The sequence below is a fragment of the Cyphomyrmex costatus genome, unplaced genomic scaffold, assembly GCF_001594065.2.
Source record: "Cyphomyrmex costatus isolate MS0001 unplaced genomic scaffold, Ccosl1.0 scaffold35, whole genome shotgun sequence".
In the NCBI taxonomy this organism is placed as follows: Eukaryota; Metazoa; Arthropoda; class Insecta; order Hymenoptera; family Formicidae; genus Cyphomyrmex; species Cyphomyrmex costatus.
The window spans coordinates 286,993-301,694 of NW_017277664.1; positions in this window are offsets into that span (position 1 = coordinate 286,993).

The window sequence follows — 14,702 nt, forward strand, 5'->3', positions numbered from 1 at the left end:
AGTTTCTAGGAGTTTCTAGAAGTTTGACGATGAACAAGTAACACCATCTATTATTATACCTCTGCCGTCACTCAAGCTAAAGCTGACTTCTCCATATTCTATCAACCATAAAATCTCGGAAAACAACTTTAGACATAACTAATCAAGATAGCTAAACACAAAAGTTATTTTTTATCGTTTTGTAAATCATGAAATTAACATCGTGCAACATATGTTTCGCGTTACGAAATATTATAAATATGATAATATTCATATAAAAATTAATTATATAGATAATATTTTAATACCTAATGATTATAGAATTTGACGAGATCGTTTAATGTTGTAATAAAAATAAGTTCACAGGCAAATGTGCAACTGATGGATATGAAAATTCGCAGGGGAGGTTGTACTATTACTATAACGATATTCTTACCCTTAGCTTACGACGCCCTTCGTGTTACGTGGCAGGCGTCATTGCCTGCGAACGATCGAACGTTAAATTAAGACTGTTTCTGACATCGGGCTGGAACGTCGTGTCATTCGTCCAATTCATTTGATGACATCGCCAGATGATACGTCGCGCGATTATGAGTGACAGGATAATTGGCGAATGAATTAATAAACGGAGATATAGGGTTTCTCTTTTAAACGCGGGTTTTCTCTAAACACTATTGTTTTATGAAAACTAATTGCGCGCGGCGGTACAAAATACCTATTATGTTCTGAGAATTTTATCCATTCCTTCTTCAAATTAATGCTAATTGGATTACGCTGTAGCTTCAAGATGAAATGGTAATTAGTAACCAAATTAACAAATGATCAAGGAAACTGGTCAGGTTTCTAGAATCTAATAATTAACGAGAACAGCGACGGTTTCGAAGCTAAGTGAAATTGAAATTCTTCCCTTCGATTCGTCATGTAATACACTGTTAAATACAAGAGAAATAATGGTAACATAATCTTTTATATAAGTTAGATAAGATTTTGTTATTTTTAACTACTTCGTGTGTCAAAATGCAAATTAATCCAGTTTTGTGATTAAATATTGCAAAGTGAATAACGTCCATATTACATAGCATGCACTTAGTGATAATGAAATAAATTTTTGTAAGTCAAATTTAATATACTAGCCTTTTCCTGCGCGCGGTAAGCACGCGATTCAGAATTATTGGGGATACACAAACAAATCTGGAAAAGACCAAACTGGTTTGTTAATCCCCCTAAAATTACAACGTAGGTTCTTTCTTTACTTAATTTTTTAAAAAATTTAAGCATTTATACATTCTTAAAATTTTTTTCCGGATTTGTCTAATTTATGAGATTATTATTTGTTTTTTCCTTTTTTTCCGTTAGTTTTAATTAACTGTCTTCATTTTAAATTATTGATTTTTGTATTTTTTTTATTTTTTTATTTTTCCCCGCTTCTTGAAATAGTCATGAAGATGATGATTTTCGTCTTCTTTTAATCTTATTCAGTTGTTCTTCGTTTTTTTTTGATATTTTTCATTCGTATTTTTTCGAAAAAATCATTAATTTAGTAAAATGAATTCTCAAGCAATCGATACGAACTCGAAAAATAATCACTTGCGGATGCTACAATTTTTTTTTGTGCATAACTTTTTTTTGGAGGGTGGACAAATGAAAATAACGGGTGGACAAACGTGGACAAACAGTGGACAAACAAATGCAATAATGATTTTACCAATATTTGCATTTAGAGGTTCCAACTTCACAAAGCAGCTCTGTGAAGTGGGCACCCCTAAATGCGAATATTGGTAAAATCATTATTGCATTCGTTTGTCCACTGTTTGTCCACGCTTGTCCACCCATTATTTTCGTTTGTCCACCCTATGTTTATTATATTTTTCGTAATAGTGTAAAATAATCACTTGAGGGTGTTACAATTTTTTTTGTGTATAACTTTTTGTTGGAGGGTGGACCAATGAAAATAACGGGTGGACAAACGTGGACAAACAGTGGACAAACGAATGTAATAATAATATTACCAATATTCGCAATATTTACAGATTCCAACTTTACAGAGCTGCTTTGTGAAGTTGGCACCTTAAATGCGAATATTGATAAAATCATTATTGCATTCGTTTGTCCACTGTTTGTCCACGTTTGTCCACCCGTTATTTTCATTTGTCCACCCTCCAAAAAAAAGTTATGCATAAAAAAAAATTGTAACACCCCCAAGTGATTATTTTACATTATTACGAAAAATATAATAAAAATAGGGTGGACAAATGAAAATAATGGGTGGACAATCACGTGCCCGTTGTGGACAAACGATACCCGTACATAATTATGAAAAATTATCACTTGGGGATGTTACAATTTTTTTTTGTGTATAACCTTTTTTTGCGGGGTAGACCAAAGAAAATAACGGGTGGACAAACGTGGACAAACAGTGGACAAACGAATGCAATAATGATATTACCAATATTCGCATTTAGGGGTGCCAACTTCACAGAGCGCTACGCGCGCGATTCTTTTTTTTTTGAACGACCATATAATTTTCTTTTACAAAATTTACACCAAAGCATAGTCGATTAAGCTTTAAATTATAATTACATTTCTTTGCGTCTTATTAAATTCGTCATATTCGGAAAATCTTATTGATTTCCGCAACATTTCCGTCTGCCATATTGAATTTAAAAATTTGGAACACGGAATCAAAATCAGCGTTCGCGGTAACCCTCATTTACCTAATTTCGCTGAAATTTTTAAATTTTTATGTATTTCGCAACACTTTCCGTCCGCCATTTTGGATCAGCCATTTGGATTTTCTTAATTTTGATCACGGATTCGAAATCAGCGTCCGCGTAAGCCCCCTTAATCCAAATTTCGCCGAAATCGGAAAACCTTTAAGATTTTCGCATCTTTTCCGTCCGCCATATTGGATAAGTCTTTTTAAATTATCATAATTTTTACCATGTTTTTAAAAAAGCGTCCCCGAAAATTCCTTGTTACCAAAATTCACCATTTTCGGATTACTTTAACTGCCTCAACGAATAGAGGCTTCAAAAAAATGTCTATACACGCCTTTTTTAAGATATGATTTCTTGAGTTAAATTATTTAGTTCTATTGTTTTAGGTAAATTAATAAATTCTACACGTTGAGTAGAAGTAGTAGCGACCTACGTAGAAACGAATCGTTCTATTATACATAAGTTTAATCATTTCAAACACGATTAAAAAATTCAAATAAAATATAATTTAACATTATAAATTAGTAGTGAATCATTTGTCAAAAAATATTACCATTTTTCTGTATCTCGTTTTATATTGTATTTTTCACTTTTATATCTTTTTACTTTTCGGTCGGATTGCAACCGCGTGCCATTAAATACCTGGCTCACGTGTCTTTTCGTTCGGGATCAAAATAGATATCGATCAGCCCATCCAGCTGTTGACCCAGCGAGACATTTATGCGCGGACAAGTTCGTACACAGAGAGAGGACACACCGATCGCGTTGTATATCCGTTGTAACCGCGTGAAAGGAACCCGCGTTTTTCCCGTCGCCATCGACTTTCGCACGGCCGCGACTTACTATTCTGCGGCCGAGCCATCCATCGACAATAACGAACATGCTGAAATAAACGATCCTCAGCTGATCATCCCATTAGTACTCCTCAAGAAGCGCGCGCGTTTATTCTGACAGCTCCGCTTTTCCGAATTGGAACGGCTTGGGATCGGCGGTCACGACTCGCTCGCGACTCGAGGACTCGTTTCTGCGGCGCGGCGGCGTGAGAACGTACGGCGACAGGACGTATACGCGTGTCGTGCAGGACGGACAGGACTTTGTAAGATTCGCGGCCCGTGATATACCTCGGATGACTTAACCGATATTTAACATTCCGCCGCTTTTGCGTAACGTAAATTGAATTGAAAAACAAATTGAATCCTATTGTGCAAGCAGCCATCTCTTCGTCGTTTTATCATAATAAGCGTATTAAGAGATCTCTCCTTTAAAATTTAGCAATATATATTCGTGATACAGCTATGTATGCGTAATGGCAAATATAGAATCGTATTATGTAATAAAAAGAAAAGTGCTCTTGTGTATAGTTTTACATATGTATATACCGAATGTGAAATTTTTAAGAGATACGCAAATATTTTTCCAATATTCACCAGGAACACGAACGAAAAAGTGTGTTACGTAGATTTGAATTATTTTATAACGAAAATTCGTCATATCTGCGCAATCTTTCGTGATTTCGAAATCGGAGAAAGAACAAACGCGACTCGCGTATACGTCGCAATATCGAGATAGTCCCGATGGAGCATTGAGGCCACGTACAATTCGCGCACTATTGTTTTAAAGAGACGACCGGGAAATCGTACGGTAAAATAGCCGGCGACGAAACAGGGAGCCAATTAACGTAAAATATTCATTCTCCGTAGATAATACCGACATTCGGATAAGGCTTTCAATACGAAAGCGTTATTTTATTCGCGCTCCAATGGCTTCTATAATTCATCGCGTTAAGCTAGTAAATTATTACTTCTTGCCGTCTTAATAATGTTACCTTTATAATTCAATTGTACATGAAAGAAACGATTGTGCTAAAATATTAGAAAATTGAGCTAAATAAAGATCTAAACATAATTTTGTTAAAGTATAATATCAAAATAATTGTGTAGGACGATCAAGCTGGCTGCTAGACATCAGAACTTCTTGTAGCATTATGCTTGAGCATCCTACATAATATTATTTTGATGGTCCAGCAAAATTGATTTCAGATTTTTATCTAGTTAAATTTTTAAATACTTCAGCAAAATAGTTCTTTCCATGTAAACATGATTAAACATCTGTTTTCTATACGTAGGTCATTTGTCAATTATTATAATTTTACGGTGTCGAGATCCTTACACGTATTACTTAAGTCGTATATTGTATTTTTAACGAGCCGCTGTTTGGGTGGCTGGAAACGCCGTGTTGTAAGTTAGCGAACTTCCTTGCAACGTCTTATATATAGCGACGAGTAATTACGCAGCGCGTACGTGAATGCGTGACGAGTCACGTCCAAAGTTGCGTAAACGCCTCCGCGTGATACTGACGGAGAAAGAACAGGAGATAAAACGAAGAGTACATAAATGAGCGAGACGAATGATATTAGCAGATTACCGTTATTATGCGTAAATACATATTTCAACATTACACTGGTAGATATCAAAGGAACATTAATAACCCAATTTTTTTTAATTAAATAATATATTTTGTTATTTTTCATTTCCATACATGTCTCAAAATGTAATCCATTTCTGTGGCTGGTTTTAAAATAAACAACGTCGTATTTACGAATGTATTTAGTAATTAATATATGAATTAAATTTAGAATCCTGCATTTTTCAAACATTTTCTTAAGTAAATTATTTGGTTTCACACACACTATTTTTAGTTAAATTAACGACATATTGAATAGAAGCGGTGACGAGATATAGAAATAATTAAAAATAACTCAAACATTGGGTATAATTTAATTATTATGAATAATTTAACACGTTGTACCTGTGTTGCGCATTAAAGAGATCCAGAAACATAAATTGTAATATAATATCGTTGAAATCGATATATTATCATATATGATGTATGTGGAAATATGATGATTTGAAAGAGAGAAATATAGAAATATTAAAATGCACAGAGAGAGAGAGAGAAACGTCAAAATATTCAAATACAATACAAAATTGAGAAATGTAGGTTCTCGAGTATCGTCTACGAAGCAGAAATTCCACGCATATAAAGAGAGCCTCCCGGACGGACGGCGCTGGTTCGTAATTACGAAAATGCGTGTACGTGCGTAAGGACCGCGGCACGTTCCAGGTCGCGGAGCTCCCGGCGGCTAAGGAAGAGGAAGAAAAAGAAGGTGGGCAGGAGGTGGAAGAAAGTATCCGATGAGGAAGAGTCGACGTGCGGAATATCAAGCGAACGGCCCGTGTAATTCGGTTCCGTACGATCGAGTTCACAGACTCCTGGGCGGCCGGGTGCCAAATCTCTCGCAAAATCTCGTTAGAGAGACAAAAGAGTCGCAGGAAATAAAATCCTACCGGATTTCAGCAACCGCGTGCGCGGCATAACGGGCACGTATTGTGCAAGCGGCGCGGCGTCTCTCTAAGTGTTCCTCGGTTCATAATGCCCCCCCTGCTATTGTAGCACGAGGGGGCGAGACCAGGCGAGATGTCGCACGCGCGAAATGTTGGCACATCCGCAGAAAAGAGAGAAAGAAAACGCATACGTTCCGCTGCGGATCTTTCATCTTCCAAACTGCGGGAGTCAAGTTCAAAAACGAGACTTTCGAGAACGGAGCTTGCCGGAGAAATTTACATAAATTCATTTTACGCAGAAAAAGTTGAAGAAGAAGGCAACATGGTCGACGTTGTTGGACATCAAAGGCGCGACAATAACTCGATTCTTCGTGTTAACAATATTTTATTATTTTTATTATATAGAAATGATTCGAAGCAACTCGAATTAATTTGACGTTATGAGTTTGTATTTGGCTGAGAAATAACGTATAGAGTACGCTCTACGTGCGGAAAATAATTCGAGTAATATTTTCTAATTACGACAAAGTTCCGAATCTGCTGCGCCGACTCTCGCAGACTCGACATCGTTAGCGCGGGTCGAGCGAAATTTATATTACTCTCCCGTATGGTATACGAGCGTGCGAACAACGAAAGTTATATATCATCGTGGCGCATAAAGAACGTTTAATCTTCGTGATTCAGCTCGTTAAAAGCAGATTGCCCGTTAGACTCGGCTGTTTAACAGTTAAAAATGGGTTGCGGAACTCCGTTACGAGTCGCGGGGAGGACCTTCGGTTGCGACTTGCGCGACGAGCGCGTGCGGAGGTAGCATCTCGAGAAGCGGACAGCTTGCAAGCACACAACCCGTCTCGGCGCGCGGAGGATCGATGCACGTGCTCGTACCATGTATGTCGTAAAGTGTTTGCTCGCAGTGCGCCGCGTTTGCGACACGCGACAGCCGGCACCTGCCGCGCGGGAAGAAGAATGACGAGACCGCAAATCGGAAGATCGGGGAGATTTAAGAACCGCCCGGAGGAACGTGTGACGCACGCTGAATTTATTAAAGACGTGACTGCAAATCTAAAAAATGACACGATGTTATATTCACGCAATATTCTCAGTCACTCTTGTTATACAGAAGAATGTTATTACATCGAGAGATAGCGTCTCCCACCAAGTATCTGTATTTATTTTCATTAAAGAACTACGTCTCAATGGATTCAAAAGTTAATATTTACATATATAAACAAAAATTATTTACGTAAAAATAAAGATTTTCGATAAACTAAATTAATCCAGCGTATGGGGGATTTATTTTCGTGTTGGAGAATTGCATTTTCATAAATTTGAAAGTTAAAATATGTAAATATATGTATGTGTATAATTTATTAGAAATATATACGTTGTATGTAAGAGTAGAAGTTATATGGAAAGGTTTTCGATATTTCGGGGAAAGCTTAATTAATGCGACATAAAAAGATGATACTCCTTCATCTCGCGAATACTCGATAATGAGCATTCCTGGTCACGCTCCGCGAGGATGTAACAGCAGCGATCGGGAGGTGAGCTACGTGTACATGCAAGAAGCGCGACGTGCACCTGACACACGAGGAGCACTTATGGGAACCCAAGGTGAGGTAAGACTCGCGTAAGCGGATGGACGGAACCAGGCGATGTGGACGCAACGGAGGAATATAAATCGCGCGATAGGTTCGTCCAGGTCGCGTTTCCGCAAAACGCGCGATTAAAAACTGGAACGCGAGTCCAGTATATGCCTCGCATACGAAAGGAGAAGAGGGCAACCTCGAGTATTCGAAGCGGGAAGAAAAACAGAGCACGATTATGCTTGAGAATGGCGAGTGCGATGTTGAACTTTGTTCTCTTTCGCGCATTTTTCGCTTTCCTTTTCTTCAACTTTTCTTTAGACCATTGTTAATTCTTTTCCTCCATCTGTTTCTTTACTTCCCTCTTAATTGTACGTAATACTTGCTTGGTTTTTTTGTATTATGTTTAGGTTAACATTCTTGTATTTCTGCTTTTATATTATTTTTCTTTTATTTTATATATAATATGTATTTTCTTTGTAATATTTCTTTTTACTGTTTTATATATTTTTATAAACATCTACAAAGTCTTCCCGTCCATTTTTTTAAAATAATAATCTTAAATAGCATCTCGTTCCAAATCTTATTCTTTTAAATTAATCTACCTATAATGTTCCATAACTTTCTACATTAAACCTGATTTCACATAGAGTTAGGCATTTAAAAATAGAAACATTAAAAGGTTATCATATTTTGCGAGTTCTTCTTATTAATTTATTAAATAATATCAACGGAACTGAAGAACATCATTTTCTCTGCAGTTTTGTTCCGGGGACCGCAAGAACTAAAGTTCTAATTGACGAAAGTTCATAAATTTAATCGCTCCAAGATGGAAAATCCGAAAGACCGTAAGTCAGAAGAATGACGGATGCAAAGACTTTAAAGTGGGAACGCAGAGATCCGTAGATTCCAAAGTATAAACTTTCTCGGTGGAAGAATAATCTCGCGGCGTACCAGTCAACGTTCTCGAGTCCATTAAAAAAAAGCACCAGACAGAAAATCGTTCTCCGTACATCCGGCAGCCGCCACCCGCGCGATTCTCACCAAGCCGCCACCGCCGTCGTGATGGCGTAGAGAGAGGGGAGAAAGGATACCAACCCCTGCAAGAGGGTGGGCATGGACGGGGATGAAACGAGTCCCTCTGTTTGATCCGCAAACACTGTAATTGCCTGGAATATTATATTAGGTACGCCGTCGTGGGTGAGGAGAAGAGGAGAGACGACTAGGCCCGAGGGGGGCTGGCTGAAATAAAAGGGAACGACAGCACCCCCGAGCGGGAACGCAAGCCGGAACAATAATTTATTTTTGGCCTCGTTGCGAAGGAAGGGAACGCTCTGGCCGTGGCAGGTACATATTAACCTTCGTCCTCAATCGCGGGTCACTCCCGCCCAAATGAGGAAAGAATTACACAAGAGAAACAAAACGGTACTACGCAATTTTAACTCCATCCGAATAACGGCTGAATTATTCGGACCTTTGTATCACACGGCACACTTGGAATATTTGTCCGCTTGACGTCACTCTCATTGTACGAAACCACTAATTACGTAATAAACTTTTTTAGAAACTTTTTCGTTAATGTTCCTCGATCGTGATTCATATTTTTCATTTTTTTGTTCGCTTTGAAAAATTTTGTCGAAACTTTTGCCTTAATTTATGTCCCTTCGAAGCTTTTATTCTTTTATCTCTTTGGATCACACTGATTTCTTTATTATATTTTTAACAAATCCGCGAATATTCAACTATTTTATTGGCTCCACTCCGAGAGTTCTCCCTTCGTAATTTCGTCACTGCCGCCGCTAGAAACGAGTATGATTTGCATAAATTGAAAGGCAGACTTAGAATGATGAGCGTTGAAAGCGAAAGAGGAAGCGGGAGACGGCAGAGAGGATAATCGGGGAGAAGAACGAGGCTCGCTCGCACGAATTGAAATCTCCGGAGATCGGCCTCGCTTTTACTCCGGTTGCGTTTCCGCGCTCTGGTTTCATTTATCGCGCAGGGCATCCACGAAAATTAGCAAAATTATCACTTATCTCGTTCTCCTCGATGCTTCGATAGTCACGCAAGGATAAAACTGGGCACGATTATTACGCGCGAATTCAGATGCGTTATGTAGTCTCTCATTAATGATAGTCATATTAAAGAGACACAAAGAAGAGTCGGTAAAATCAATTCTTGCGTAAAACTAAATTCAAAGGATTAAAACAATGACGGAGAATCGAGAGTCGTTGAAGACGTGATTCATTATATAAGCATATTATCAAATAAATGCCAAGATTTATAAAGAGGTATAAATCTTTATTATGAAATTTATAATGAAAAAGAGAATTTTATATACCCTGTAAAATTCAATTGAGTTTTATTTAATTATTTCTATAGATCGCCATTACTACTCAATATATAATTAATTTGACTAAACAATGGAGTTAAACAATTTAAATTAAGAGAACGTATTAAAAATTTAAGTTTAGCTTATTATTAAATATTAAAAAATTTAACTTTAGTTTAATATGGCGATGTTTAAACTTTAAAACTAACTACAGAAATTCATTTACATTTTGATACCACATGAAAGTTGAAAATAATAAAATGTTATTGCATTTAACTTAAGATATTAAGTTGATCTTTTGATATCTAATAGTGTAGTGGATTTTTCAAATTTATTTCCAAAGGTAATTGACATCCTTGCGAGGCTTATTTACCTCCTTTTGTATCTTTTGAATTTTTATTCTTTTGAGCCTAGGATATTATTTTGGATTATAACATGTTTTATTTATCTCCTTTATCCTTACATACTATAGATCGAAGAAAAGCGTTCGCATACTTTTACGAGCTGGTGTGTCTGGTAAATCCTTCTAGAATTTGCACAATGACCGTAGAAAAGAGCACATAGGCACTATTACAAATAGGCGAATTACCAATGGCGCGTTACGAAGTCCGACGAGGCTTGAAATCGCATTGTTGCACACGAAAAATCAATTGCAGGCGCAATTGTATGCCGTTCCTCGGTTCCGCCGGCGCCAATGAAGAAAACCTGCGGCGCGTTGCGTCGCGCGCGCGCGGCTCGTCCCGCACGGAATCGTAATCACCGATCGACCGGTTAATGGCGTTTACGTAAGTGCGTCTGTCGGCGATGTAAACACCGGTTTCTCATGCAAACAGTTGGATTCGCTTGACGAGGCACGGACGGACGAGGCGGTGGACGATCAGGGAAAGCGGCAAAGACAAGTGCAACGTCCGTCCTCGCTAATAAAAGATGTACAAAAATTCTGTAGGTCGACAGACGCAGGTTCTTGAATATTTGCTAAATTTCCAACTCATAGACAATTGACAAAAATATAAACACACTTTAAAGGTAAACGCTGATCGAAGAGTTTGAGTTTCTTCCTGAATAGCAATCGTATAACTTTTTTTTTTCTAAGGCGTGAAAAGTGAAAATTTTTATTGCTGAAGGCAATAAGGAGATTTTTTTATTTTTCATGTACCTGCCTTTAGGAAAATTACACGATCGCTACTCAAGTTCCGAAAATCCAAAATTAAAAATCGTAACATTCGTACTTGCATAAATTTCTTTTCTTTCCAAACGCAAGAAAAAAATTTACTAAAATGTCTAATAATTCAAATACAGATCGAAAAATAATTTTATTACAATCAAATAATCAAAATATTATAATATGTAGGAAATTTGAAAACTTATTTGCCGATCTGCGTCTAGTCAAATTTTTAGGTATTTCAGCAAAACCGTTCTCTTCGTGCATGCGTTATAATTAATATCGTTACAGCAATACGCTAACAAATCATAATTATTAACTTTCCATCCAATATTATCGTCGATTGTAATCTCCCGTTTATTCGGGCGTTTTGTAATACTTGGCGCTTTACAACCGTGATGTCGAAGCCGCGCGGAGCGTCGTAACCGCCGAAGACACACGACCGCATAGAAGATCGCCGAGATTATAAGTCGTAGAGTATGCGCGATGTAAATCGCGACGGTGACCGTGGCCTGCCCGCGGGATCGATTAGCTCTGGCCTTAAAACAACGCTAAACATTTCACTTAAGAATATAACGCGATCCCGTTCGCGCTGATCGATTTTCTTTCCCCGGCGAACAGGAAAGTTGTAAAGAGACATAAGAAACGCGAGCTGATGGAACGCTAGGAAATTACGAAGTCTGCTCGCGTGATCGTCGTAATTCCTCGGGGATGACCCGGTCTCCGGTAAAGACTCAAACAGGAGGAAGATATCGTCCGGACCAAATGTAGAAGTTGTGTTTGGATATGATCCTCCAAGGACTCAAAGTGTATTTGTAAATAAATAAAGTACGTAGCGTATGTCGGTACTGACATCAGAACGAACTATGTAATACACTGCAGAAAATTGCGAGACTTTAAATCGATAAAGTTGATCCCCCAGAAGTCTTCTATTTATGCCGGAATCGATTAAATTAGCATAAAATATCCGAGTTTTAATTTATTCATTTTTTAGTATTATTACTCTGATCAAAATGTTCGAAAATTAATTAATCTGGATAAATTATTATTGCTGATGTTTATTAAACTGAATTTTTTTATATTTATAGAAGAATAATATTATTTTCAATATCAGAATTAATTTAAGGTTGCATTGACTTTATATAAATTCAAGCAACGAGAATATAGTAAGGAACAATCAACTGCATTGACTGCATTCAGCAGAAAAAGTAAAGTTTTGCAACTGCTGTAAAAAGAAATCTTTAATATGATTGATTTATACATTTAGATCCAGCGGAGGGACTAAAGACAAGACAAATCATATTTTACAACCACAAAGCTTCTTTTACTGTTAAAGGTAATCACTGTTTGAAAACCTGTTAAGTTTCACACGTATGAACGTCATTATATTTATTAAAGATAAAGCTCGTCTATTAGCCTTGTCCTTTGGCTTCTACCGACCATTAGTGGGTCAACACTGGGTCCGACGTCACTATCGCGTGATTTACGAGAACGACACGCTTGTTCCGGTGAACATTCCCTTCAACATCCAACCTTTTCTTGAAGGTGATCACGAATAAGGATAGCTCTGACAGCCTCTTTCAAAGGCAGTCCGCTTGACGCAACGTGGAAGCTTAAGTGGACCAGAAAATTTGAAAAGGAAACAAATGATGTTAAGGAACAGCTTGTGATTTTGACAAATCATTCTTGGCACAGCTTGAAGGACTTAAGGACGTTTGTGCCTCATCAAAAGCAGTATATAGCGATCGTTGTTACCAAGTTCTCCAAAGAACAGGACAAATAACTTGTTATCGAAATTCTTTCATTTAATTTTATTAACGAACTACACATATTAATAGAAAGTTAATTCCCGGCTGTGTTGCATTTAATGTCGAGTATTAGAAAGTGACTAAGAAAAAATTGGCTTTAAATTCCCCAGACAGTAATAGTCAACTGAAAGTACGCACGATGTGATACGCGCTTTACACAAATATATTCTTTGTATTATATTTATGTGTTCCGAATTCTCTCGTCTTCTTGTGTAACATCACTTGAATCTATATAGAAGAGAAGTGTCGGTTAAATTCGCGAAATTAGCACATTTTGAATATAAAAATTGCAAAGCTTTTTTTTAAATTGAAAAAGTAGCAGCCAGAACTCTGTATAAAAATAATCGCAGAGCATATGGAATCCTGTTAGAACAAAAAATGTCGTGGATATTGCAATAAATTATTAGCACGACACTTTTTTCCTAGTGATGTCTTTTCTACATTTAAAGTTTATTAAAATTAATAATCGTTGGAACTTTGTTTTAAAATTACGTACATTGGAAAAACTCGAGCTAACGTGAACTGTATACAAAGAGATTCGAAACAACATCGTGTAAATACTCGAAACAAGTGTACATTACGTTATACATTATGCATATCACAATGCTTTGTTTAAACGGCATGATATTGAAAGTATCACTAAGTTACATTCAAAATTTACTATTATAGTACCCCTGAGACCATCAATCGTACTCAAGACTTCTTACAACGAGAGAGTTTGCGAAAACTCGGCAATTGTCGTGCATTCTCCGCGTGCATTTCGGATACGTATCGTCTCTCTCAGGTAGGTATTTCCACAATTCCGGCGTCGCTATGTATCGTCGAATTACCGAGCGTCACAGCAAGTTCGCGGTGTTGATTCGCCATTCTTCATTCGCGAACGTCGCGAGTGTTGTGCTGCGGGTCGATCCGTCGCAGCGCAATTTAGCACGATTCCCACGTAATTCGCACAACTCGTCGCGATAGCGATCCTCTTTGTTCACTCTCCTCTCTAACACGAGACGCTGAAAACACGCGCGGTTAATTAACCATACGTATGTACTCTATTTGACGGCGCGAGTAGGAGAAAGCGGCCTCATCGAAATGAATCATTAACTTTAATCTTACGAAGACTCGATTTCTGACCGTACATTGCACAAGCGTCGTAAACGGAAGGTGCCACGGTAGCCAGAGCATCGTGCAAAGAATGCCGAACAGTCAAATATTCGTGCACGAGCGACGTTAAATATTTATTTTTTAATTCCTTCGTCGTTCTTCCTCGTGCAACAGAAATTCCCGTTCACTCCCCTTCCTCCACTCGCTGCAGCTCATTAAAATATTCTATGAAGTATATATATATATATATATACAGAGATGTATCTCTAAAAAAATAAAAGTGTATACGCGAAAAATGTAAAAGTGTTTTGTCGCTTAGAATCCGTGTGCAGCTCTTTTGGCACTTTAGTAGACAGGAATAAAGATATTTACGTGGCGTTCGCGTCAGGAGCATTATTATAGAAAGTTGCATCGCGAAACTGCTAGCCGGAAGTATTTTAGACTCAGCCGAATGCACATCGAGGATCTGTTTTGAAGGCGGGCACTGTAAGACTAAGACTTTTACTGTTGTGACGTATCGTCGAGGATCACAAAGGTCACGCCTGGCGAAAGGTTTCCGACTTACAATTAGCCGTAAAAAAGAGAGACGTCCCCGAGAGGAAAAGAGCCGCAAAGACGTTAAGCGAATTCTTGCAAAATGTATGAAATCTGAGATATCCTATGCATATTTCAGTATCTTCTG